The sequence below is a fragment of the Equus przewalskii genome, chromosome 19 (genome assembly GCF_037783145.1).
Source record: "Equus przewalskii isolate Varuska chromosome 19, EquPr2, whole genome shotgun sequence".
NCBI classification, from domain to species: domain Eukaryota; kingdom Metazoa; phylum Chordata; class Mammalia; order Perissodactyla; family Equidae; genus Equus; species Equus przewalskii.
The window spans coordinates 39,592,656-39,619,131 of NC_091849.1; the positions used below are offsets into that span (position 1 = coordinate 39,592,656).

General features: G+C 47.9%; 1 protein-coding gene across 13 annotated transcripts in view; it reads left to right on the top strand.

Moving 5' to 3' along the window:
* The window catches only part of DAAM2 (dishevelled associated activator of morphogenesis 2), a 105,291-nt gene that overhangs the window by 1,934 nt on the left and 76,881 nt on the right, over positions 1-26,476 (top strand). For 2 of the 13 annotated variants that reach the window (XM_070586032.1, XM_070586038.1), the window contains exon 1: positions 17,977-18,048. The exons of the other annotated variants lie outside the window; for them this stretch is intronic. The gene's annotated coding sequence lies outside the window, so the exon portion shown is untranslated. Of the gene's footprint in view, positions 1-17,976; positions 18,049-26,476 lie in introns of those variants that run through there. 13 annotated transcript variants of the gene reach the window in all.

The window sequence follows — 26,476 nt, forward strand, 5'->3', positions numbered from 1 at the left end:
GAGAAAGATGAAGGAAAAATCACCCTCAGGGCAGTGTAAACAAAAGTGCATGTAAACAGGGGTGGCTGCAAACCGTGAGATGCGCGTGCAGGCGCGTGTTTATGCCCTCGTGACCGTGTGGTGACGGTGGTGGCCTCAGGCATGGAAGCATCCATGGCCCATTTCTCATCTGTACTGGGAGCTGCCTCCGACCCTCATTTCTTCCTTTTCAAAAAAACAACTGTGCTGTTATTGTCTTGATGCCTGGTAGTTGCAGGCTGTGGCTCGCAACTCCTAGCCGGGTTTTCAGAGCTTCCCCTCCAGAGGCTGGGATGCCTAGGGAATACTCGTGCCCCCATCAGGACAAAAAGAGGAGAGAAAATTCTCCTGGGTGTTAGAAGAAAGTCAGGAGTTTGGGAAAGGGGAGGCTGTGGGGGCAGGACCAGTAGGAAGGCCTGCGACTGTTTTTTTCTTGGTGAGTCGGGGGGAAGACTCTGAAAGACATCTTCTCTCTCCAGTCTTCTTTCCCAACCCTTGAACCCAAAGTTTTGGACACAAAACAGGTTAAACTCTCCTCCTTACTGAAGAGCCTTGGCTCCAGGGGTAGAGAAAGGGGAAGTCTAAGTGCAGGTGGTCGGGAGGGTGTAGAGATCCCCGAGGCCAGGGCTTGCTTCTTTGATTCCAGTGGAGCCAAGGGAAGTAGCAATTTTAAATGTTTTCGCTTTTTCCCACAATTTATGAATAGAAGGCTAAACACCCGGGGACCGAGGGAACCCATCAGAGGTAGAATCCAGAAATACTCTTGTCTCAGCACAAGACTCCTCAGGGAGAGCTGAGGACAAGGACCGGGTTTTCAGCTCTTTCGGCCTATGGGGTTTCTCCGGAGGGTCGGAGCAGTCCTGACCCCTCTGGGTTTGCGCTGGGAGATGTTTCACCAACTTCAGACCCGGGACGAGTTCCCAGGCCGCTGGCGCTTGGGGTGATACTGAAGCCTTCTCATGGCCCCTTCTATCAGCTCGGGCTCCTGGCCAGCCCTTTGGTTGTCTCTGAGATCAGAATACTTAGAGAGGAGGCGTTCTCAGGCTCTCCCGAGGGTCCAAAGGGCAAATACACTTGGCAGAAAGAACAACAAGGAGGGTGTCCTTGGCTTTGATAGCAGATGACCCTGTACATCTCCACAGCCAGCGGCTCAGTGCTCGGGGATCCTGTGTCCTTCAGCTCTGGACTCAGAGGCAGCCTGGCCCCACGGAGAGTGCAGACTTCAGAGCAGACTGCCCTGGGGGAGAAATCCTAACCTGGGATACGCTGCTGATTCCTTCTGAGCTTCGGCTTCCTTACCTGTAAATTGAGGATAATGCTCTCCTCCCAAGCTTATCACGAAAATGATATTTATGCAGATGGACTGAAACAGAGCTGGGGGTGTTGTAGACCCTTAATAAAGGGAGTATCATAATTTTATTCTTCAGTTTTCAGCCATCAAGAGCCCATGACTTGGAAGGGACCTCTTCCCAAATCTGGCTACGTGTTTTCCACTATTGACGGCCAGTGGGTGGAGTCTCCAGGACTCAGGTCACCCTTACTTCCTCCCTCTAGAAAAGGTTGCCAGTGGCGATCATCCATGAGTGCGGCTGGTCCATTACCCTGAAGGGTGGGAGGAGGCACAGGCATCCTGCATCTGTGGCCTGTGTTTGGGCACTCAGAAGGGAGAAAGACAGCGGGGCAGGTTGTCTGTGTATGGTGGGGGTGGGGCGGGGGGTGGGGCAGAGAGGCTGGCCCCTGATTAATGCGCTGTCCGGGGGAGTGGCTATTCCATCTGACACTGGAGAGAGCAGCTGCAGGTTCCCTTGGCCCATCTCAGAGCTTCTAAGTTATCCTTCAAGTTGACATTTAAGACTTTGAAGATCACATTTGTTTCTGTTTTGTTCAAGCTCTCTAACGGTGGCCTGGGATGACTTTTCAGCTTTTAAGAGGCTCAGCCAGTGGCCAGCTTCTCTGAGATGGCCCAGACTAGGGGTCAGTGAATTCCTCATTCCTGCCAGTATCTATTTCTCCAATGCTCTCCTCACATTTTTTGGTTTGTTTGTTTTTTTTTTTGTTTCCTTATGAGGTTATAAAACTGTGCGGCCAAGATGCTGTGCAGGGGGAAATGCCTTTTCTTTGGACCTGTGTATCATTCTGCTAGTGCTGTGCAAGGCTTATCAGACTAGGGGCATTAGCAGGTGTTGTGGGGTTCTTTCTGGGTCTGCCCCTCCAAAAAATAAATATAAGAAAAAAACAAAACCTGGGAAAAATAAAGTTTAGGCAGCTTGGTATCTCTTTGAATCCTGGCTGAGGAGGAGCTGAATGATTTGTGGGTGCCCCACAATTCTGTGCAGAGAGCTTCCGAATCAAGTAGATCCAGGTTTGAGTTCTAGCACCACCAGATCACCAGCTGTCCCCCCTCTCTGGGCCTTCTTCATCTGTTCAATGAGAACTATAAGATTCTCACTTCCCAGGGTTCTGAAGATGAAATAATAGATGGGAAGGACCTAGCCAACTGCTCCGTGCTCAGCAAAATGTGAATGCCTTTCCTCTCTCTAGGTCTAAGCTCATGGAAGTACATGGGTTTGAATAGTTGTCCAGGAGTCAAAGTAAATAAGCCACTTATTCAAGGCTTAACACTGGTGCCCTGAGGTCAGCTATGTCGGCCTGGAGATGGAGACCTTTCGTATGAAAGGGAGGCACAGATCAGCGCTCCCCGTGCCAAACAAATGGCAGCCCCATAGGACCCCATCCTCCAATAAAGGAAAGGCCACCAGCTCACTCAGCCATGAACCTGGGATATTAGTGAACTTTCCATAGAGCTTATTTTAGAAATGTTAAACACTGTCTTGATCCAAAGAATCAAAGTCAAAACGGGAGAGAAATCAATGAGGCAGTACCCAACATTAACATCTAATAATAATGGCAGAATGACAACGGTACCTTACATTTGTATAAGCTCGAACTCTGAGGGTGGAAGGGACTTGCCCTATTTCACACAGTGGGCAAGCAGAAGAAACGAGAGGCGAACAGCTATCCATGCCGTGGGTGGCAACCCTGGCTGCACAGTCAGATCATCTGGGGAGCTTGCAAAATGATCAATACTGGGCCCACCCCAGCCAATCAAATTAGAGCCTCTGGCTAGTGGGGCCCAGGCATTGACGCTTCTACAAGTTCCAGGGTGATCTGAAGTCTAAGTTGAGAGTCGAAGGGCAGAGTGAAGAGTACCAAGGTTAGGGCCCAGGGTATCAGGCCTGGGTAAAACAGGCGGCATTGCTAGGATTTAAGCTGCCTGAGGACGAGGACTTGTGTGGTTCTCCCTGTATCCCCAGCACCTAGAACAGTGCCGGGGGCCCCAGGTAGACCCTCCATAAACGTTGGCTAAATGAATGAATGAACAGGCTACTCCAGATTAGGAGCTGGCAATTTCAAGAGCCAAATCCAGCTTGTCACCTTGTTTTATAAGTGAAGTTTTATTCACACTCATGCCATTGTTTCCTGTTTGTCTATGGCTGCCTTCACACTAAAGGGGCAGAGTTGAGTTTTTCAGTAGAGGCTGTATGGCTCACAGAGCTGAAAATATTTATTATCTGGCCCTTTAACAGAAAAAGTTTGATGACTCCGGCTCTGCATATCAGACAAGATCAGAGCAAGCATAGCTTAGGGAGGGTTATTACAGCCTGTGGCCAAGAATATAGATTCTAGAATCAGACAAACCTGTGTTTGAATTCTGCCCCCCCCCCACCACTTCCCTGTTGTAAGACCTTGTACACTATTTCACCTCTCTGAGCCTCAGTTTTCTCATCTGAAAAATGGGAATGATAACACCTCCCTTGAAGTGCGGTTACAAGGACTGTCAGCCCCTGGCTTAGAGTAAGCACTCAACAAATGTGAGCTATCGCTATGATCGTGGTTGTTGTAGTTACTGGCAATTAACCAGACAGGAGGAGAACCAACTAAAGTCAAAATCTAAATCCAGTATCATGGACAGAATAAGAGATGTGGGAGGAAAAAATAATCAGTTGGTAAGCTGGTGTGATGAAGAAAAACTGATGTGTGGTTTTGGGGGGCCGGGGGTCCTTTTAAGACAACACAGGTCAGGCCGGGATGTGTGAGTGAGGTGCTCCTGTGTGGCTGGCTGCCCTGTTGACCAGCAGTCCCCGGCGTTCCTCAAGCCTTCACTTAGGTTTTATTGCACCGAATCTGGCCTCAAGCATGTCCCCCCTCTATACCCTGGTTTGTAGTTCTTTCTACCTGAAAGCCGCTTCCCCAGTCTTTATCTCCTACTTGTCCTACCAGGCTGGCTGAGTGTCTCGTTCTCTCTCAAACTCCCTTTGCAAGGCTCTTCCTAATCACGCCCTCCTCCGCACGCCCGTGAACTTGGCACACGGCTCTGTCACAACCTTTAACACACTGCACTTCAGTCAAGGAAGGACTGAGTCCCCTCCATGCCTTCTACGTGTTTGGAGCTCGTAAAAGTAGGATCCGCACCTGGTAGGCAAACAAACAGTCAGTTAGAGCCTTGATTGAACTCGAGGATATCTGAGTTAACTCAGAGGAATGAGCCGGCCTCGCCCAGGTGCTAATGGCATCGCGTGAGCAGGTCCCTGTAGCTCACCAGACAGAGAAGAGCCACCCCATTTATAGGCTGTGTGGACCCTTTGTGTCCTCTTTCCTCTGCTCTGTGGTGGCTCCTGCCCTCTGGAACACCTCTCCTAAGGGGTACCCGGGGACAGGGAAAGATGGAAGAAACATAAAACCACCTCTTTGACTCCTTGTCAGCAGATGTGGTGAAAAGTTGGGTTTTGGCTTCTCTGGGCTTTTCACGTCGACATGCCAAGATAATTGGGAGTTGGCTCGGGGTGGTCAGCTTTCATTAGCACGGTACTGGAAAGAAGCGTGGTCATGGACAATGGCAAACAGCAGGTAATTCACAGCATTTGCCACTGGACTACAGAATGTGTTGCATAATTTTTATAGATTTTAGTGGCAGATTTATTTTGGTGGCAGATATATATTGTGTGTGGAATAATATTAAGATAAAGTTCTCTTCTAATGGTTAAGGGGAGGGCACAGAAAAATCTTGGCCTTGAATTAAATATTCCTTTTGATCACCCCCAAATGGACAATTAGGAACCGCCTCCTAAGAGGAGGAGGGGGAGAGGGAATGAAATACACAATTTCATATCGGGCCTCCCGGTGCCCATGGTGCAACACTGCTAAGTTTTTAAAATGTCTTCTTTATTTGATTTTTCCCAATTATGAAAATAATTCTTCTTTGCTTAAACAAGTGAATCAATATCATGCAGAAATACGAAAAGACAAATGGAAAATGAATAGCATCTCTACCTCCCTCCACACCCTGGCAATTAATATTAATAGGCTCGAATCATACCCTTCCCTTATCTTTTCTTTTGTTCCTACAAATATTATAGGTGTGTGTACAGGTATAATGAGGTCTTGTTGTCTGAGTGTTTTTTTTCCCTGAAATGGAATCTGTGCACATTACTCTGAAGCATACTTTTTCTTCTCCTGGTCCATGTATCAAGGTCATCCCTGCAATGGATCAAGCTCTTTTTTATTTTTTCTGATTTCTTTATGCCTAGACACACGCAGCTCTGTATATTTGAGATCATGCCACCCTTGAAGGGGTGTTTATTTTTCCGTCAGTCAGTTATTAAATGTGGTTTCATTCTGGATGCTCACCAATTTGCGTCCCTGATCTGACACGCCAACCATCCGTCACCCAGGAAAGCTTTGCTTTGGCACTAGCCTGGTGACCATCCTGGGTATGACTACATGTTATGTGTGCGCCTGGGGAAACTATGGAACATCAGGCCCTGTGGCTGTCCCCACCCCCTTTTCATCAAATTTAGCCTTCCCTCCTTGGGTCTCCTCATTCATGGAATTTATGCCAGAAACGCAGCAGGAAATATCAAAGACTGATAGGTTGGAGGACAGTCCTGATGGAGCAAATCAGGCAGTGTAGTATAATGGTCAGCTCTGTGGACTCTACACTCAATTTTCCTGACTGGGTCCAAATCCCCACGGAGTGGACACTGGTCTGTGCCACCCAGATTCCCATTCTGGACTGAGTCCCAGCGGCAGGCAGTGCTGGCAGCGGTCAGCCCTTCTTGGAACTGCCTCAGCTGAAGAGAGTTGCCCTGCCCACAGTCACTTCTTTTTTTTTTTTTTGAGGAAGGTTAGCCCTGAGCTATCATCTGCTGCCAGTCTTCCTCTTTTTGCTGAGGAAGACTGGCCCTGAGCTAACATCCATGCCCATCTTCCTCTACTTTATATGTGGAACACCTGCCACAGCATGGCTTGCCAAGCGGTGCCATGTCTGCACCCAGGATCTGAACCAGCGAACTCTGGTCATCGAAGCGGAACATGCGAACTTAACATCTGTGCCACCGGGCTGGCCCCCTACAGTCACTTCTGCCCACGCTCCCCTCCTGGGTTGCCTGCCGCCAGTGACTGGTGGGAGTGGTGAAGGCCTGGGCTCTCTGTACCAGTGCGGGGAAATTCTAAAGCCCATCCCAGCTTCAGGGCTCCCCATGGTGTTGGCTGAGGCCTTCACTGGGGCTGCCTGGCTGTTCCACGTCTCCCTTCCTATGCCACCTCTTATCTGTCCTTCCCTCCCACGAGTAGTTGATTCCAAGAGCCCTTCCGAATAACCCTCTGCCTGCGCCAGAAATTTTGACTACTTTAGATGAAATTGTTTGGGAGGCGTCCATCATTTTCTAGGTAATTGTTGGTGGCCATGTTGGAGTATGACAAAGTATACTTTTTGCTTGTGCTCTATTTTGTGTGTTTTCTAGGTGAGATCCAACGGATTACAAATAGAGTTTGTCATAACTGGGAAGACTGAGCAAATGTTTTGATTTTATTGCCAAATTTGCATTTGCCCCGCCCCCAACCCCAATGCTAGGCTGAGGGGTGTGGGTGTATCTTGGTGAAAGCATGACCAGGTGGCTTTGTTGCCGTCCTGCCTAGAGACGGGAGATGGACAAGTTGTCCTTTGGGAATTCCTGTTCATCTTCTGGGTGCTTCTGTAATATAAAGGGATCGGTCTCAGAGGACCCTGCTGGCCTGCTGGGAGCCGCCTTCCTGCCCGCATGGGTCTCTGCCGGATCTGAGTGGTTCTGATGGGTGTTGTTTCTTCCTGCTTTGTCCCGAGCATGGGCGATCTTTGGCAGCGTGTGTTAAACGTTCCGATTTTCAGGTTATGTACACTGGTCACCCGCCCTCGTGCCAAAGCAAAGTTTGCCTGTGTGATGGATGCTCTATGTGCCAGATTTGGGGACCCAGACGCACAGCTCCACATCTGACCACATTCCTGGGGGTCGGTGTCAACACTCCTTCCCTCACTGCCTCCCAGCCTTCTCAGCCCCCGGCCTCAAGATGCCCTGACTGGGCAGCGAGGGGAGGGAGTGGTTCCAGGTCAGTCAGTATTTCCACAGGGCCAGAGGCAGCTTTGAAGTTAGTTTGAAGGCAATTCAGAGTTCCTGTGGACTTTGGGCAGTAGAAGGGCCAAGCCATTTTAACTCTTCTTTTTTAATCTCTGTCAATATATTTATCAGTCTGTTCCCTATCATTTGGCGTTGGGCTGGCAGCTGCCCAGATGTAGAGTTAGGAACTGCCTCTGCCTTTGCAAGATGGTTGATAATTTACCATCATGGCAGCCCTGAACAGAGGTAAGGTTATTGAGGTCTGTGGCTTCCTATGTGGAAGCTGGGGCTCCCAGAGCTGATAAACAGCTAGATTTCTGAGTATAAAGCTTTGGTTCAGAGGACAGGCCCTGGGTTCAGATTCTGGCTCCACTTCTCGCTAGCTTTGTGGCCTTGCACAAGTTACTTCATCTCTCTGTGCCTTGGTTTCCTCATCCGTAAAATGGGTTGTTATGAAGATGAAGTTAATGCATGATTTGGTAAGAAGAAAAAATAAGTACTTGAAAGCATGGCTGGCACATGGTAAACGTAGGAAGTCTTAGGAACGATGATAATGATGATGGAGATGATGATGAAGAACAGGGACCAAATCTCGTTCGCTCTTTTGGCCCAGCATCCTGCACAGCGCCTGGCACAGGACTGGGGCTCAGCAAGCATTTATTAAATAAAATATCCCACTGCCTTTTGCAAAGTGTCTACTGCCTACTTCGTCTGTTCAACTTTCTACCAAAAATAGAAATGTTTTACATTTAAAAATTTTATTTTGACTTTTTACTGAAGTTTAACATGATTCAGAAAAACACACAGTTTATGAGTATATAGCTCAATGGATTTTCACAAACTGAACACATCTATGTAACTAGCGTCCAGATCAAGAAATAGAACATTCCGAAGCTCCCCGCTGCCCCCACCCCTGAAGCCCCTCATGCCCCCTTCTGGCTACAAGCCTTCCATGGTCCTGACTTCTAACACTGTGCATTAGTTTTGTCTGCTCTTGAACTTCATATAAATGGGATCATACAGTGTGTACTCATTTGTGTCTGGCTGCTTTTGCTCGGCGTGATGTTGTGTAAATCAGTCTTTCTCATCGTTGTGTAGTATTCCGTTATGTAACTGCACACACATTATTTATCCACTCTTCTGTGGATGGGCATTTGGGTAGGATCCAAGTTCAAGGCTGTTGTGAATAATTTTGCTATGAACACTTGTACGCTTGTCCTTGGGTGAGCATACGACTGCATTTCTGTTGGTGTGTTCCTGGGAGCGGAACTGCTGGGTCATAGGGAATGCATGTGTCTAGCTTAGGAGATGTTGGCAACCAGTCTTATAAAGTGGTTTTTCCATGTTTCTCATTTTCTGTAAAGATGAGGAAGCAGTTCCAACTTGGTAGTGCAGGCGCTTGAAACTTAAAAATATACTGGGTTTCCTGAGACATTCGTATTCTCTACATGCTTTATATCTATCTGAGAGCTCACATGTTCTAGAAAGCCTGAGGGGGTAGGGGGTGGGGGGGTGTGGGTCCTCTATACCAAGCCCTGTGCCAGGTGTTTTCCCTTACACTACCCCACCAAGTCCTCACAGCAATCCCATGAGGTGAGATTGGCGTTCTCACCCCCTTTTACACGTGAGGAAACTGAGGCTCAGAGGGGTTGGGTGACTTGCCTAAGATCATAAACACAGAAACTGTCAGAGTCAGAATATAAACAGGTATGCCTGGATCCAGAGCCTGTGCACTTTGAGATCCGATGGTGAATAGTTTTGGCTTCAGTGCTAACACAGGAGAGAAACAGACACAGACATGGGAGCTGCCCCCCTAGAACCTGTGCCAGCAGTGGGGTGGTGGCTGTGAGAAGCTCTGTAAAAAGGAGTAGAAATAAGGCATCTCAACGACCTTGGGAAGCCAGATTGTTTTCCTGCCCAGGGGCAGTTGGAGAAAGTCATAAATTTCCTGGAAGGCAAGGGCGAGCATGTAATTTACTGTCTAAACCAAGACTCTTTCAAGAGTGAAAGGGGCACTAACCAGATGGGACAGTGGGGAACCAGGCGTCAATTGGGACTGTCCCTGGGGAAATTGGACATGTGCTCACCCTCTGGGAGTCTGAATGGGGCCTCACTCTCCTGGTCAGTGGGGCTGTCCAGCTTCCTTTTAACTCTTTCAGAACGCTGTCTGGAGTTTGCCCCGATGCGATGTACATGTAGTCTCCTCTGTCTATGCTAAAACAGGGTCTGGCTTGCTTCTTCCCCTCTCCACACCATTCCCTACCCACAAGGGGCTCTTACAAGGTGAGCTTCCATTGACAGGTGCAGTTACCATTGAGATGCATGTGCCAACGGCCTAGAAGCTCCTAGAAGGCTAGGGCCATGCCTTAGTCACTGTGGTATTTACAGCCCCTAGCCTGGTGACAGGCACAGGGTTAGCACTCAGGGAATATTTGTTGACTATACATATCCCTTATCCATGTGCCCATTCACTATTCATTCATAGTTCATAGAACAAGAGCTCCGTGTAGATTCTTTCCTCTTCTTTTGATCTGATTCCTGTTCCACTGGTCCAGAAAGAGAAGTCAGTTGTGTATGTGTGCATGTGTGTGTACACGCAAAGGACAAGGATAAAAGGGATCAACTTCACGAAGAGCAGAAGACATATCGTGGGATTTGGTGGAAGGACTTAGGTTTGAATTTCAGCCATCCACCAACTAGTTGAACTGCCTTCAATAAGCGATTCAGCATTTCTGAGCCTTAGTTTTAGTCCTGTGTATAACGGAAATGATGGTAATACTTGTGGCATAGGACTGCTTGGGGGCTGTTAGGTAGGGTCTGTGAAAAGTGCTCAGTTCACTGCGAAGTGCTGTATCCTTCTGAGTTGGTGGTTGTGGTGGTCCGACAACTATTTGAGAAACCCCGTGAGTAAGGCACTGTGTGCAGAGGCAGGTCCTGTGGAATGAGTCCTGGTGAGCAAAATTCACTCCCCTCGGGGACCTCTAGTCTCTTAAATTGAGGCCGACAGTGCCTGTGTGGCGAGCCCATGTGACTGGGAGCTTTTATTAATAAATAAGGAAGAATCAGCAAATTCTTCCAAGGCCTTAGGGATTGGATGTGGGTGTCAAAGATAAGGATGCAGAGGATAATGAATTTCTCATTAAGCCCACAGCTGCATTTTCACTAAAATAACAGCAGGAAACACTTAAGGGCTTATGTATGTCCAGCAGTAGCTTTGATATAACATAGTGGCTTCTAGTGCAGATGCTGGGGTCCAAATTCAAATTCCACCACTTACAAGAATTGCCTTGGGCAAGTATTTATCTGCCTGAGACTCAGTTTCCTTTTCTGTAAAGTGGTGACAGCGATCGTACCTACCCCCAAAAGAAGACAAAATTAATGCATGTACGGTACTTAGAACAGTGCCTAGAACATGGCATGTGCTTGTAAGTCTTTATTATTCTTATTTGCCAAATAATTTGCTTTCCATTGGAATACTAGGTCCTATGTAGTGCTGATGCCATGTGTAGTTAGAGGAGGAAAGATCGTTTTGAGACAGGGGAGTCGGGGAAGGCTTCGTGGAAAAGAAGCATTCAGAGGTATTTTTTAAGACTTCTTTTATACTCTCAGCAAGAGGATTTGCTTATTTCCACGATTGCTCTGTTCTTAAAGCTCTGAACGTTTCGTATGGAAGAAATTCCTTCCCTTAAGAAACATAAGTCGAATGCCTCCTGGAAGTTTGAAGCTGAATGAGATGTGGTCCCTGCCCTCATGCATTTCCAAACTAGTTTATCCTTCCTTGTGCCAGGGAGAGGAGGTATTAAGATGAGTCCTCTAAGAACTCACAGTGTCGTTGGGGAAGGACCTACAAGTCAAGGATACTATTCCATGTCATCAATGCTATGAGAAGGAGATGCTCAAAGTTGAGAAATTTAGATTCCATGTAAGACTGTTTGGGAATGTAAGGAAGTTATGGAATCTCCTTCCAGGTTTCTGTTATTAGAGGAGTGATTTCATCTGCTGAGATGGTAAATACATGGTGTTTCCTGCAGCAGGAAGATGGACAACTGGTTCCTATGGTTCCTTCAGCCCATTTGTGCTGTCCATATAGTTGCGTGTCTTACAGGCAAAAGGCACAATGAAAACTTTCTGGATTGTTCCTAGACAATGTTGACAAGGTCTTAAAAAATGTATTCCCCACGTTGCCCAAGGATTGTTGGAATTTTTGCTTCACATGCTTCATCTCTAATGCTGTGGCTTGTTTTAAAAATCCCTATCTCAAAGCCAGTATGCAAAAGGAAATCTTCCTTTTGCCTCCATCCACAGCTCTTCTTCCCTTCCCAAGTTTTCCAGTGAAGGCCTGATGAAACGCTCAACTTGTTCAAATTTTTATAAATTAAAAGAAAAATTCTTCTGGTTTTTCAAAGCACGCAAATGTAATTCTAATACTAAAATGGTGCTATAGAATAATAAACATGAAAAGATGTTCACCCTTACTTGGAATCAGGGAAATACATAAATTGAAATCACAAGGAAATATCATTTCACACTTGTCAGATTGGCAAAAAAAAATTTATACTCATCAGATTGGATGTAGAGCCGAGGATAAATCTCATTCACTAACGGTGGGAATTAATTTGGTATGAACACTGGAGAGCAAATTGGTGCTGTCTGGTAAAGCTGAAGATGCACTTACCCTATGTCCTAGGTGAGTCTGGAGAAACTCTAATGCATGTGAAAAGGAGGTATGTTCAGGAAATTCACTGTAGCATGGATTTTAAGAGTTAGAAAGCAACCCAAATGTCTATCATCAACCAGAAGATTGGTTCCGTAATTTGATATATACATGCAACGGAATACTATGGAACGCAGTGGGGGGAAAATGAAGGCACTAGGTAGACTGCAATTGCGAGGTATAATCTCAGAAACAATATTAAGTGGAAAAAGCAAGTTGTGGTAGGATGCTATTGCTATAAAGTTTAAAAGCATACAAAATAACACTCTCTTTTATTTACAAATATGTGTATAATTAAAGTATAAAAACAAGTTTGAGATAACTGCTAAATTCAGAGAAGTGGTTCTCTCTAGGAAGGCAGAAAGGAAGACCAGGGAGGGTACGAAGGGGCTCCATTTATATCTGTGATGCTTTATTTCTTATATGGAGTGATGGGTAGACATATGTTTATTTTATTATTATCTACCTTTTATAGATAGCTAAAATAGTTTTTAGTTTAAAAAAAGGTTGGCTTCAAAAATGGGCACAAGCTCCTAACTCATTTCCTCTGCCCGTTGGCAAATAGACATGCTGAAGAGAGTGGGTACAAAGCTGCTCCCCATTTGCTCCAGGTCCCTATGGGAAATTTTAGGTAGATGTGACCATCTTCAAGTGGGCTGTTCTTCAGACACCTACACTGGACCCTGTGTGCACATGGCAATCACTGTTTTTGAACTAAAAATCTTGATGTTTGTTTCTGACTTGTGGATTTGTTGGGATCATATTTGATATATTGGTGGAGATGCAAACTAGAGTCAAAGTAATAGAAACCACGCAGCAACTCTCTGGCTCATTCTCTGTACAGCATTTTGCTAGAACCTTGTCTCAGCTCATCCCTTGGGAGTTACTGGGATTTCTTGCTAGTGCTGACAAGTGACCACAGCCATCATCCTTTGACGAGGACAGGGGACCCATGTCTCAAGTATTTCTCATTGCCCAAGGGTGAAGGCACCTCCCTCTTCCCACCATGACCGCCTGGTTTCGGTGAAGTTCTCCCTCCCTTCTGTCTTCCATTAACACAGCCACTGCTCTGTTCCTCTTGCAACATCTTGCCCTGAAGTGGGAAAGTACCCACCACTGGGAATTGCTTCACTTTCTTGTACTTGACGGTGAAGCCACGCTGACTTCTTCCCGGGGTGTCTTACTCAAATGCAGTTGATTCAGCTCTTTCATGTGTCTTACTGTTTGTTACAGACCCCTCTCCCTTGGAATCTGGTTGGAGCCCAATCCGAGTGACACACACTGTGTTGGCCTTGAGTGCCCCGTCCTCTATTATGCAGCCTCTGTCCTTGACTGAGCCGGTGAACCCCCATGCTGAGTTCTGCGGCAGGGAGCTCCTCCTCTGGCTGGTGTGGTGCTGGCACCGGGCGCTAGCACTGGACTGGCTTTCCTCTTTGCCTTCTGCTCGTTTATACATCGTATAATTCACCTTCATTAAAAAGAAGAAAATCACATGAAATTGGGACTTTGGGGAGCAAATCCTGGTGTGTGGTTGCTCTGAAAGTATGCATTGTAGTCTGTATCAGTCAGGCTCTGGGCAGAAAACTGTTGACACTCCCAAAAGGGTTTAACTGATAAGAATGTCACGGGAGGACTATTTGTGGAGAGATATGGGACTAGAGAAGATGTTGAGGCACCCAGGGTCGAGCGACAGCAGGAAGCTGTTAGCACTGCTACACCTGGAGGGTGAGGGGGAAGAATGGTGCGGTCACAGCCCTTTGCCAGCTGGAGCCGAAGAGGAAGGACCGCTCAGCAGGAGCTGTGGCCCTAGAGAAGCAGTCACTGCCAGACCCTTGGCTTGGCAGAGAGACAATGGGAGAGTAAACACTCTGAGGTCTCTCTCCTTCCATCCTCCAGTCACTGGTCAAATCCCACCCACCGGGCACTGGAAACCCCAGAATCTGGGTGATGCATTCCAGAGAGGCCAGCCCCCTAGGCAGGAGGGTGGCAGGGGAGGGGAGGGCGTGAAGGTAGAGCAGCAACAGAGAATAGTCAGCGCCTGGGCTGTTTCTACACACATTCATCGTGGAACTAGAAAGACCTGGCATAGTGAGGAGACTCGGATAATTCAACCTGTAATAGCTTTTGGGCAATTTGGGCTGTGTTTTTGGACTGGTTGACTCCAGAAGGCTTAGATGGGTAAGCCAGGAAGAGGGTCTGGGAGGGAAAGGGACTGACGGTTATGGTTATGGGCCAGGTACATTGTTTTATGCTTTGAAAAGGAAGCTGTTTTGAGTGTGACTTAGGGATTGGCTATTTGTCATGCCCTAAAAACTTTGCACTCCAGAGAATGGATGTTTCTACCTTAAAGTGATTGAGCTTGGAGTTCTCAGTTGTAGGATGAGGACTTAAGACCTGGTCCAAGCCCGATCCAAGTGATGCACGTGACATTGGTCTTGAGCGCCCTGATGAATAAGCGTGTGAAGCTGAGGATGCCCTTAGTGGGAGCTAATCTTTCCAGAGTTTTCCTCATGACTCTGCCTTCATCTGCATCACTCCTTACCCTCACCCTAAGGCTTGCCTGAGCGTACCTCCCCTCCTGTGAAGGCTGTGATATGTGTCAGAGAGGCAGCCTTGACTGAGCGGCCCTATGATGTGGAGACGTGGTCTCTAAACACTGTGGTAAGGTACAGAGAAAGGAGAAAATCACATATCCGAACTCATAGGGGTACAGGGCCTGCCCCTGAGAATTCCCAATGCAGTATATAAATTGGGATGCACATGCCAAAGATAAGGACACCTGGAAAATAACATATCAAGAGAAAGTTCACAGTATACAAACAAAACGTGTACTTGGTGAAGGAAGGTGGGGAAATGGAGCCATTCAAGTTGGTGGGCTTTGTGGGTAGAGTCCATGTTCTATCACGAAGTAGCCGTGTGACCTTGGATAAATGTTTGACGTCTCTCAATAGACCTCAGGTTCCTCATCTGTAAAATGGGCAAACTAAAGGTGTATTTTGTCCTAGGCAGTTGCAAGGATTGCAAGGGATTGTCCCTGTGAAGCACAGTGCCTCGCACATCATAGATGCTTGATAAGTGTGGCCTGTTGTCAACACCATCATCATTCCTGGGGTGAAAGCCAGTCACTGCTGGGAAAGAGGAGTGAGCACCCAAAAATTCCAGAAGACTTGGCACTCCTTTGAGTCTTTTAATTTATCTAGTTCATTGCCCTTTCCCAACCAGCCTCACAGGCTCGATTCTTTGACTCAGACTCGTATCCCATGAAGGGTGAATGCCGAGGCTGCTGGTGGACCTGGCCACCTGCTTGGGCCCCTCTAGGTGGGGAGTCATGAAATGTGCAAGAAGAGGTCATCTGGTCTAGTGTTTCCCAAACTGCGTTTGAGAAAACACCAGGTTCTCACACTGACCTTAGGAAGAAAAGTTCTGTGGTTCAAGAAATTTAAGCAATAGTTCCGCCTCCCCTGTACTCACCCTCACGGAGCCACGATGTGCAGAGAAGCATGCAGGACGAGACTGGTTTCCCATTGTTTAAACTAGTATTCTCTCAATTTATTTATCTAAAGAGGATTTTTTTCCATGGGACACCCCACGGAACTAGAGTGTATCAGTTAGAATTTGTGTTCAGTGGCATAGTTGGAAACCCGCCTGGCGTGGCTCTGTGGAGTGGGTTCTTTCTTTTTCTTATACAGCACGTGCAGCAGATGCAGTCCTGTATTGGCAGAGTGGCACCACAGTGCCATCAGGGACCCACTTTTGATGAAACTTTTGTCTTTGTGCTCATTGCCTCTTGGTTACAAGGTGGCTGCGTCACCTCTAGCTTCACATCTGCAATCCAGGCAGGAAGAAAGAGAAGGACAGAGCACAGAGAGTCCATGCCAGCTAACTGTCTCCTTAACGAGCTTTTCTGAAAGCCCTCTCCAGAAGCTGGCCAACATTGTGTTAAGGAGAGAGAGACCTCAAACTGCAGCAGAGTCTAGGGAGAAGCTGAAAACTTTTTAAATGGGCATGTTGGTGCCTCAAATAAAAGCAGGGACCTATTAGTGTGGAAGAAGGAGAGAGAGATATTCGGGGGTTAATTCACACTGATCCCCATGGATCAAACCTTTGCTTCTTTCTTCAGCAAGTCAATTATAAAAACGTTCCATGCAAAAGAAAATGAAAATAAACAAAGCAAAGAAACCCACAGACTGACGTTTGCTATCAGTAGAAAATATGAATTCTAAGAGACAAGGCACTGGGACTGCGGGGCCAGTGTAGAAGTGGCCGTTGGAGCATGCGCAGGTCCTGGCTGCTGGGGAGGCTCCAGCTGCAGGCTGGCCCCTGTGTGCACTGCCCTTGGTTATTGAAACCCCTTCCCCGAGGTACCTGGAGTTATGTCATCTTACCCTGCCCTTCCCTTGCGTTGGGCGGCCAATGACTAATGGGAAAAAGGTATGGAAGCCGCTCTCCCCTGCCTCACGGAGGGCCAGTGTGGCGTGCACTTCCCCCAGAGCTGCCCCAGGATCAGGCTGAAGCTAGACCTCCCGTCAAACCACATTCTTCCCAGGTCCTTCCCCTGCCCTCTCTGGGTTCTCCTGGGAGCACAGCCTCAATCAACGACATACACGCAAGCTCTGTCTCAGGCTCTGTTGTAGGGAGCCCAGTCTCAGGTGTCCCGGGTCAAGCAGGCTGCTCTCTCCCTCTGTCTAAGGGAGTTGGTCTAAAACCCTTCCCCTCAGTCCTGCTCGCAGCCCCTGGCGGGCTTCAGCTTGGCCTGGGTGTGTGGGGACAGCTCTGCATGCACCCTGGTGATGGCTGTGGGGCAACATCTTCCCAAGACCTATCAGAATGTTGGAGGTGGCCTCAGCACAAGACACTTAGCGAGGGGAGAGTAGCACTGCATCTTCTCCGGGCAGACAGATATTCTTAGAAACTTGATTTGCATTCTTAAGCCCACGAACTGTTTGAAGGGACTTGCCGTGTGTGTGCGGTGTGTGTGTGTGTGTGTGTGTGTGAGAGAGTGTGCTCACGCACGTGTGTGTGATTTTCCAGCTTGTGGCAATGGCAGCTGGGTATTTATAGCTGGATCTACAGGGCCATTCTCACGTGGCTAAAGAAAATGAAAACCTCATGTGGGCTCTGTTTGGTTTTCCCTCTGCCTTTGCCATTGCAAACTCTCCGGTTCTAAAACCCTTGTTGTTGTAACTAGAGCCGCGCGGGGCATCGCGAAGATTGCGAGGTTATGTAAATTTACTATTTCAGGCAAAAGTGCCTATTCTCCTTCAATCAGGCCACAGGGTCTAAGAGGGGACTTTGGGGGAGAGCTTGTGGGTGACATGAAGTGGCAACCCCACCCATCACCACTCTCTAGAAAGTCTCCCTGGATTAACCCTGTGGAATGTGGATTCCTCAGATCACCTCGTGATCCCTCTGCATATATGAGCTCTTTTGAAAGAAAATGATTTTCTTCCCCCAGTGTTTTTCTGTATTCCTAAGTCTTTTGTGCTTGTGTTTTGCCTTCCTGGTTAGACTAAGAACACCCTGGGGGCCTGGTCTGCTTGCCCAGGTTACCACAGCTCTGGGCGGGGCCTGGGAGGGAGGCAGGGTTGGGGGACCAGACACTCAGGCCCCTGCTTTCTCCAAGGATGGCTTCGGAACTCGTGGTCTTCTCTAGAGCAAGGTTGGGTGGTTTGCCTGACCTTTATGAGAGGCCAGTAGGCTTCCTGACCATTTTAGGCTGATGAGGTGGAGGGACCCAGGACCCCGGTAGACTCTCTACCATTTGATTCTGGTCATCTGGAACTCACACATTCTCACTTTGGATTTATGCAGCTGGACCACAGGGCAAGGTGACATAGCCCATACCTGCCAGGACACACGCAGGTCCCTGAGGAGCATACAGAGGTGAGAGTTTAAGCTTAGCTGCCATCACCCCAGGGAGCTATGTCCCCTCACTGCCTGGCTGTTCCCAGGGCTCTCTGACCTTCTCCCGCTGGCCCACTACACAAAGGCTTTATAAACTCTTACTCTTCAAACTTGCCAGATAATCCCTGCCATCTCTTGAAGACCTACTATGTGCCAGAGCTGGGCCAAGCACCTGCTCAGTTCAGCCCATCTCATTTTCACAATAGACCTGCAAAGCGAGTGTTATCCCATCTTATAGAAGAGGAAACTGAGGTTCTGAGTATTTAGGTTCCTTGCCTGAAGTCTCATAGCTAGTCCGAGGCACAGAGGGCTTTCCAAGGAGGTGTGCCTGACTCCAAGACCCGTGCTCTCTGTTCTGCACCCTCAGACGTCACAACCGTCTCCCTTTGCAATAAGCTCACCAACTCATTTCCTGACTTCTGCTGTGTTATAACTCTCTAGTCTCGACAAGCAGTAATCAGTATCCCCTCGCTGCCCCATCGCCCCGCCTGTGTCAGCTTTCTAGTCACAGAGTGGAAGGTGACTTCTGATCTTGGGGTCCGTGGGTAGCTTCTGGAGTGCCTGCAGCTTGAACACCATGATCCTGCATCTCGATCCCGCACCCTCCTCTCTGCCGCGAACACACCCACACCCTCTTTTCCGGCTCCCCCCATCCCCTACTCCTGTGAGTTCTAGTGGGTTTCGAAACCCAGGGTAGAGCCAGCAATTCGTTAGTCTTTGTCCTGTTTCCAAGAATCCCAAATACACAAGAATTCCTCCCTGAAAAGTCAAGCATTCTTGGGGAGAGTGTGTGTCACCAAGAGAGAGCGAGATGCCTCACACTGGGAAATGGGATCCTGGTCCCGGCCAGGAAAATAAGTGTGGATTTCAGAGCCAGACGGAAGTGGATTGGCTGTCCCTGGCACCGCCCCCCCACTCTCCAGCTACTCACCCCCTCACAAACCACAACTGGGGAATTTGCCTCCCCAGTTCATCTGAGGGCGCTAACCGGATGACATTTTCCTCTGATACAGACGGAAAGAAGAGGCAGATGGGGGTGCATGAGTGTGTGTGTGTGTACAACTCTCTTCACCTGTGGTCTCTTTCTGTGCAGTTCCTCTTGGCATGAACCACTCATTTTGTGAAGAACCTTCTAGTGAGTTTTTTGGGGGTGGAGTGGATCCCAGGACAGGGAATGGTAGGCAGTGAGCCTGGTCACTCTTCTGTGGGAATAAACAACTCCTTGCACTTCGGGCCAGCTCCACTCACCAGAGGGTCTCAGGGACATGCACAGGACATCTGCTCAAGGATATTGAGAAAGCAGCCTGTCATGGCCACATACGCAAATTCACGGGCTAGAAATAGAAGATGAGATCCAAGAGGCAGTGTGTGGGAAGAGTCGGTGTGGAGTGGGCTATAATCAAGAAAAGCTTTGGAAGGATATGAAGGTGTAAAAACAAACAAACCAACTTTCCTTCCTTGATTACAAAAGAACTGCAGGTTTATTATAGAAAATGTAGAAAATACACAGAAGCAGAAAGACAAAAATACTCTTCGCCTATAAGCCCATCACTGGGGGACTGAAAGGGCCTTAGGTCTTCCTGGCCCTCCACCCCTGCCCCCAGCTTCCCACCTGGCCACAAACCACACGTGGGGAACCTGACTTCCCAGTTCAGTTAACATTTGGTAATTCCCATTCCAGTCTTTTCTGTCTGCGTACATATTTTTTTTTTCCTTTTTCTCCCCAAAGCCCCCTGGTACATAGTTGTATATTCTTTGCTGTGGGTCCCTCTAGTTGTGGCATGTGGGACGCTGCCCCAGCGTGGCCCGATGAGCAGTGCCATGTCCGCGCCCAGGATCCGAACCAACGAAACACTGGGTCGCCTGCAGCGGAGCGCGTGAACTCAAACCACTCGGCCACGGGGCCAGCCCCTGTCTGCGTACATTTTTAAAGCAAGTTCGAGGACATTGCACGTGCAGATGTTAGACAGTTTTGTATTCTGATGTTCTCCTCCCTCCCTTTAGTATTGTCAACTTTGTAAATAAGAGAAGTTTCGAGCGAGGTGTGGAAAGGGGTCATAGGGCGTGGTTTGTTAGAGAGCAAGCTCAGACTAGGGGAGGGCTCTAAAGCACAGGAGGGTGCCACTGGGAGGGAAGATCTTTTAAATGATGGAGGGGGAGGTTGCTCTGAAGTTCCTGCATGGGCTGTGAGCAGCAACAAAGTGAGTCCTTGACTTTCCCTGGTGGCAGTTCTCTCTCCAGTGCCATGATGGAGGCTTGGTATACGGTGGGCAATGTCACCAGCACGTCACATACGATTGGTTTTTACAGCTCTGAGATTTACATTGTTAGTTGCTCCATTTTACAGATTTGGAAACTAAGGCATAGAGCAGTTAAGAGCCTTGAGCAAGGTCCACACTCCACAGCAGTAGAGCTGTGATTTCAGTTCGTCCATCTTTCCTCTAACCGCTGTCCTGCATAGCTTCCCGTTCCGTGAAAGAGGGTGTCTCCTGGGTACACACTTCTCGCTCAGACTTTCTGGATGGGCTTTTCAAAGAACAGGGGGCACTCTCCCAGCGATTCCAGGGAGGACCGGTAATCTGAATTAATTGCGCTTCCCCTAGGGAAGGAGCTCTAATGCCTGAGGCCAGCTACCTGGAGTGTGCATCAAATCCGCAGTCCCAGCGCGCTTCTTCTCGCCACTTGGCTCTTCCTCCAGGAAGTCTTCCAGGTTGAATTCCACTTGACGCTATTCCCTCCCCTGCTCCATTCTCTTCATTATTAGCCTTCTCCAAGTCCCAGTTACACAGTAGCTGTTCTTGTGCCCAGATGTCACCCGAGGAGCCCTGTCTTTGAGATTCAGAACAAAGTAGCTGAATTCAGCCCCTACAAACAGAGGAAGCCCCACATCCCTCCAAAGGAGCAGCCGTTCTCCAGGAGTGGTCTTCAGACCAGCAGAATCAGCATCACCTGGAACTTGTTAAAAATGCAAATCCTTGGGCCCTGCCCCGGACTCAATAAATCAAACTTGGGGGCGGGGGCTGTGTACAGCCCAGCCGTTTGTGTTTTGTCAAACCCGCCAGGTGATCCTGGTCACACTAAAGGCTGAGAACCACTCGTCTACAGATTCTGAAGAGGTCTTGGCTTCTGGTTTTCCCGTCACCTCCAGCTCTGAATTCCTGTTTCCATCCAATTAGTCAAGATTGTTAATTACTGCTGTTCACAATCAGAGTGGCTCAGAAGTTAAGAGTGTGGACTCTGGAGCTGGACGACTTGGATGTGAATTCTGCCTCTCCCATTCACTCACTGTGTGTCGCTGAGTGAGTGGCTTAAACTTCCTCTTCCTCAAACCTCTTATCCCTAATATGGGATGACAATGGCATCCCCCATAGGGCAGCTGTGAGCATTCAGTGAGACTGCATGTCAAGTACCTGAACAGTGCCTGGCACATAGTAGGCCTGCAGTAGATGTTAACTGTTGTTACTGGGTTCAGGCAAGCAGACTCTCTTTTGCACTTTGTTGACCCAGATGTGGAATTTAGTCCCCAAACCCTGATTTACACACACACACACACGCACACACACGTGCACGCGCGCACACGCGCGCACAGCATCGACACACAGGCTTTGTTAACGTGGTAAACTTTTAGGAGATTCAGGGAGACCAATGGTGTTTACATCTCAACAATGTAGACGATTTGAAATTGAGAGTTGGACAACCTTGTCCTAAAAGAGAGTGATTGCCTGGCTCAGAGACATGTTTGGCCTTGCTCTCTCTTCCTCCTTAGTGCTTACCAGCACTTCCAATAAGCAATTCCCGTCTTTATTATGCTGAGCACTTCAGCTGTCCTAATTCTCCAGCCCTGCTCCTAAACTTTGCTTCTTGCCTCACGTTGCAAATCTAAAGACAACTTCTAAACAATGGACCTACTTCTCAGATTCTCATGCTGGCTTGCTCCCTCATCGGGGAGGAGAGAAGAGCAATGAAATTTGTTTCCCTACTGATGTGAACTGTGTTCCCTCCCAGAGTGCTTTAGTGGTACAGTCAGTTTGGGTTTATCTGTATGCATATGTGGATATTTATCTGGATCTGCACATCTGCATCTTTTTCCCACTGGAGCATGTTGCTCCATAAATGTTCTTCCTGCTCTTTGTTCTAAATCTTCACACCCTCGTAACTAAGGATTTAGTCTCAACTGGGGTTTCTCAACCTTAGTATTAGCCTGGATAATTCTTTGTTGGGGAGTGAGGGTGCTGTCCTGTGCATTATAGGATGTTTAGCAGCCTCCCTGGCCTCTACCTGTTAGATGCCAGTAGCATCGCCTAGTTGTGACAACCAAAAATGTCTCCAGACATGGCCAAATGTCCTGGGAGCATTCTAAGCTAAATTCTTCCTGTGATAATAGTTTCAATCCATTACATTTTAGTCTGTCCCGGAGTTTATTTATGCAGTGTATTTAAGGTCAAGGGATTGGATTTATCCATTGAGAAGAAAGATGCGGAGTCCCAGCATCCTCTGGGTCACTGTTGATTCCTAAGGAGAAGCATCAACACTTTGTAATGGCATTTCCTCAAAGGCTCCACGCTGAACCCATCTGCGTTTGAGCCAAGGACATCCTGCTCCCTTTCCAGTACCCTCTCTAGTCTGCTTGATTCTCCCTTACAGCAGGAAACCTTGCAGGACCCAGAGAATGGCCTTTGGGTTTTGGCTTATGAATACTCACGGTCTCATTTTTCTTCCTGAGAAAACTTTTTTTTTTATCGTGTTTAACATTCTTGTTGCCGTAGTGGAAAATTTTGTTCTCTGGAGAGTTCCCCATTCCAGCCCAGGGTCAGATTCCTCAGTGGAACTCTGAGCATCGTCTAGGGACGTTTCTTTCGCCAGTGAGTTTGTACCTTTGATGCATTTACACGCCTATGGTCAAATCCTGTGTGAAGATGTCCCAGGATCCCAAGATGGACAAGAAGGGAGGCTGTGCGGCTGGAGGAAGAGCTGTGTGTCTGGGACTCAGTGGTCAGCCAGGATCAAAATTCTTTTATGGTTCCATGACTTTATGGATTTCTTTCCTCACTCTTTAGCATCTCAAATTGAAGGGGAGCAGCCAGTGCTTCAGTCAGTATAAGCTAGATTATGCTGTGGTAACACACAATCCCCAAATTTCAATGACTTATAACAACAGAGGTTTATTTCTTACTCATGCTGCCTGTTCGTGGTGGTCAGCCAGGACCTCTGCTCATTACGGTCACTCAGGAACCTAGGCTGGCAGAACAGGCACCTTGTTATGTGAAGATAAATTGCTGTGCCAAGGAAAGAGGGTCTGGTCCTGCCAATTAAATGCTCTAGACCACTAATTACACTTGTATTAGTCAGGGTTCTCCAGAGAAACGAAACCAATAGGGTGTATCTCTATCTATTTCTATCTGTCTATGTATGTATCTATCTCTATCTGGATTTATTTTAATGAACTGGCTCACTTGATTGTGGAGGCTGGCAAATCCAAAATCTTCAGGGCAGCCCTGTGGGCTAGAGACCTAGGGAAGAGTTGATGTTGCATCTCAAGTCCAAAGGCAGTGTGGAGGCAGAAGTCCTTTTTCCTCAGGGGACATCGATCTTTTCTTTAAGACCTTCAAGTGATGAGATGAGGCCCACCCACGTTAGGGAGGATAATCTGCTTTGCTCAAAGTCTACTGATTTAAATGTTTAGCTCATCTAAAATATACCTTCACAGTAACATCGAGTTTGACCAAGTATGGCTTAACCAAGTTGACATACAAAATTAACCATCGCAACATGCAGCTTCTTCATGGGCCAGAATTAGTCACATGGCTCCACTCCAACACAAGTGGCAAGGAAGTACAATCTGCTGTGTGTCTAGAGTGAGAGGTGGGGACCAGTGATATTTGACTAAGCACCAATAACTGTCACAACTGTCAATAATGTTACAAAAGGATGAAAGAAAGTATCAGTCTGTTGTAGCCCCATTTCAATGCGTTCTGCTAAGTCAATGCAGAAATAGTTTCAGACTTAGACCCACAGGCCCTCTTTGCTCATAGGAGAGGATCTGGGTTGGGGGGTGGGTTGGGGGGGACAGTGGGGTGTGGGTTATGACATGGCTTGGCCTACAGGGGTACTAAATTTTAAGACTGTTGCTGAACACCTTTCTCTGTTTTTTCTTTACTGTTTATTGAGTGTTTTCTGTGTGGTGTTGCATTCAAGAATCATTTGTATGTTGTGTACTTGAGGAATGCCCTGAAATAATTCGGACTTTGTGCCTTCCTGTTGGTAAAAACCCCTCAAGTTGCGTTTTTCTTGCTTGGATCAGAAAGAGCTCAGGTGTCGCCTCACTTTGCCACCATCTCATCTGTGCTTCTGACACGTCTGTCCCCAGTCTGGGCCCGATTTTCCTGGCTGTCTGGAGTAGGGTTGAGCGATGGGATCTCCAAGTTTCCTTCTGGCTCTAACACTCTGTCCACCTTCGGTCCACGCCCTCTCCTAGTGGCCCCCGATGCCTGCGCTCGGGGACTGGCTGCCAGGCTTGGCTACAGCCCGGGCTGCGTGACAGAGTTTTTCTCCATGAAACTGGCAGGGTCATTCTGGGTTCTCACTTGACGCTATGGCCTCATTAGTGCCCTGGCCTGCTGTGTTCGCTATCCCAGAGGGAGTGTGTGCTATACACCAGCTGGAAAGCGTCGTCTTTGTGCCCCCTGGCCCTCTGATGTCTCCCAGCCTGGCGGGGGAGCCTAGGGCAAGGATGTGTTGGGACAGAGAGCTGGGAAGCATGTAGAGGGCAGGGGCAGGAGTTGGGGACAGTCTAGCCTAGCTGAAAGTGGGGTCGGGGAGCCAGGCCAGCCCTTCAAGGCCATCGGGGAAAACCTAACCTCCAAAGGGCAGAGTTTCAATGACCTCAAGTACTATTGCTTTCTCCAGTATCCACCTTTGACACTTCTAATACCCGCCCCAACCAGCTGTTTTGAAGCTCAAATGAGGTAATGATGGAGGAAGTAGCTGGAAAACTGGTCATGCTCTTCAAACAATAGTAATTATTCTTATCTGCTGCCTTATTCCACAGATAGTTTGGTGCTAGGTGTTAGGGATAGAAAAGTAAGCAAAGACACTGACCTAATTAGAGCACAGTGATGCCAGCTGTATGGCATGTTCTGGAGGGTAAAGCCTGTGGGAGCTCAGAGATGGGAGCAATCAGTGCTGCCTGTGGGGGTGGAAGGCTCCACGAGCGCAGTGACAATTAAGCTGGTCTTGAAGGATGTCAAGGACTTTACAGGAAGAAGAAAAGGGCATCCTAGGCAGAAGGATGAGCAAATGCTGGAGGGCTGGGTAGGCTTAGGGAAACCTCTGGAAGTCTGACCTGGCTGCGGGGTGGGGTGGGACAAAGTGAGGGGAAGCAGCAGAGCGGGGTGGTGATCAAATTATGGAGGGTCTGGAGTAACATTTGATGAGGTGGGTCTTAGCTGAGTTTTTTAAATTAACAGGTTAGAAAAATTTTTTATTTCAGTTTTGGCCGAAAGAAGAAGCTATTGCTTTAATTTTGTTGGAAACCTGCCTATAGATTTTTAATGGGCAAACCCTGACTCACATAGCTTTAACCACAGTATTGCTGCACTGTCCTATGAGTTTTGCTTCTCTCCTTCCTCTTAGAAAGTTCCATGTGGAATACATACATCTTCCTGCTCTAGTCTTGGCCGTGTGAAATATTTGAGTGGGAGATAGGAGGTGGAATGTTAAATTTTTTCTCTTATAAAAGGAGTAACTGCTTATTGTAGAAAGTGTGGGAAATAAAGAAAACTGTAAAAATGAAAAAAAAGCGCAAGCAATTCCACCCTCCAGACGAGTTTGGTGTTAACATTTGGGTAATTCTTTCCAGCGAGCGTTTTGAGGGCAGACACCTTGTCCTGCATGTTGCTCGCTGGAACCTGACCCTGGGAAGGGCTCCACCTGCAATTGTTGATTGCTATAGTGAGGCTCCTCTAGAACCTTCCAGAGAAAGCTTAGTGGTTGACCTCCAGTAGAACCACTTATGTTCAAATCCTAACCTTTCTATTCATTACCTATGAGACGGCAGTTTTCTCTCTCTAGGCCTCAATTTCCTCATCTGTAAAATGGGAACAACAATAATAGTACCTACATCCCAAAGCGTGGGGACCAAATAAGTTCCTCTGTACAAAGGACTTAAGAAAGGGCCTTGCACGTAGTAAGTGATTAATATTTGTTGTTGGTTATCATACCGCCCTCTGGGTAAGTCCAGCCCTGAGGGAGAGGCTGCAGGTGGAGAAACTGCCCCTGGAAAAGGTCTTTCTGCCTCACTGTCCCACACATCAGGAGAGGGGACCGGCCTGTCCAGTCCTCAGGATTAGGCAAGTCCCCTGCCAGAGTCCTGGGGCTGGTTCACAACTTTTCCCTGAAGAAGGCTGCC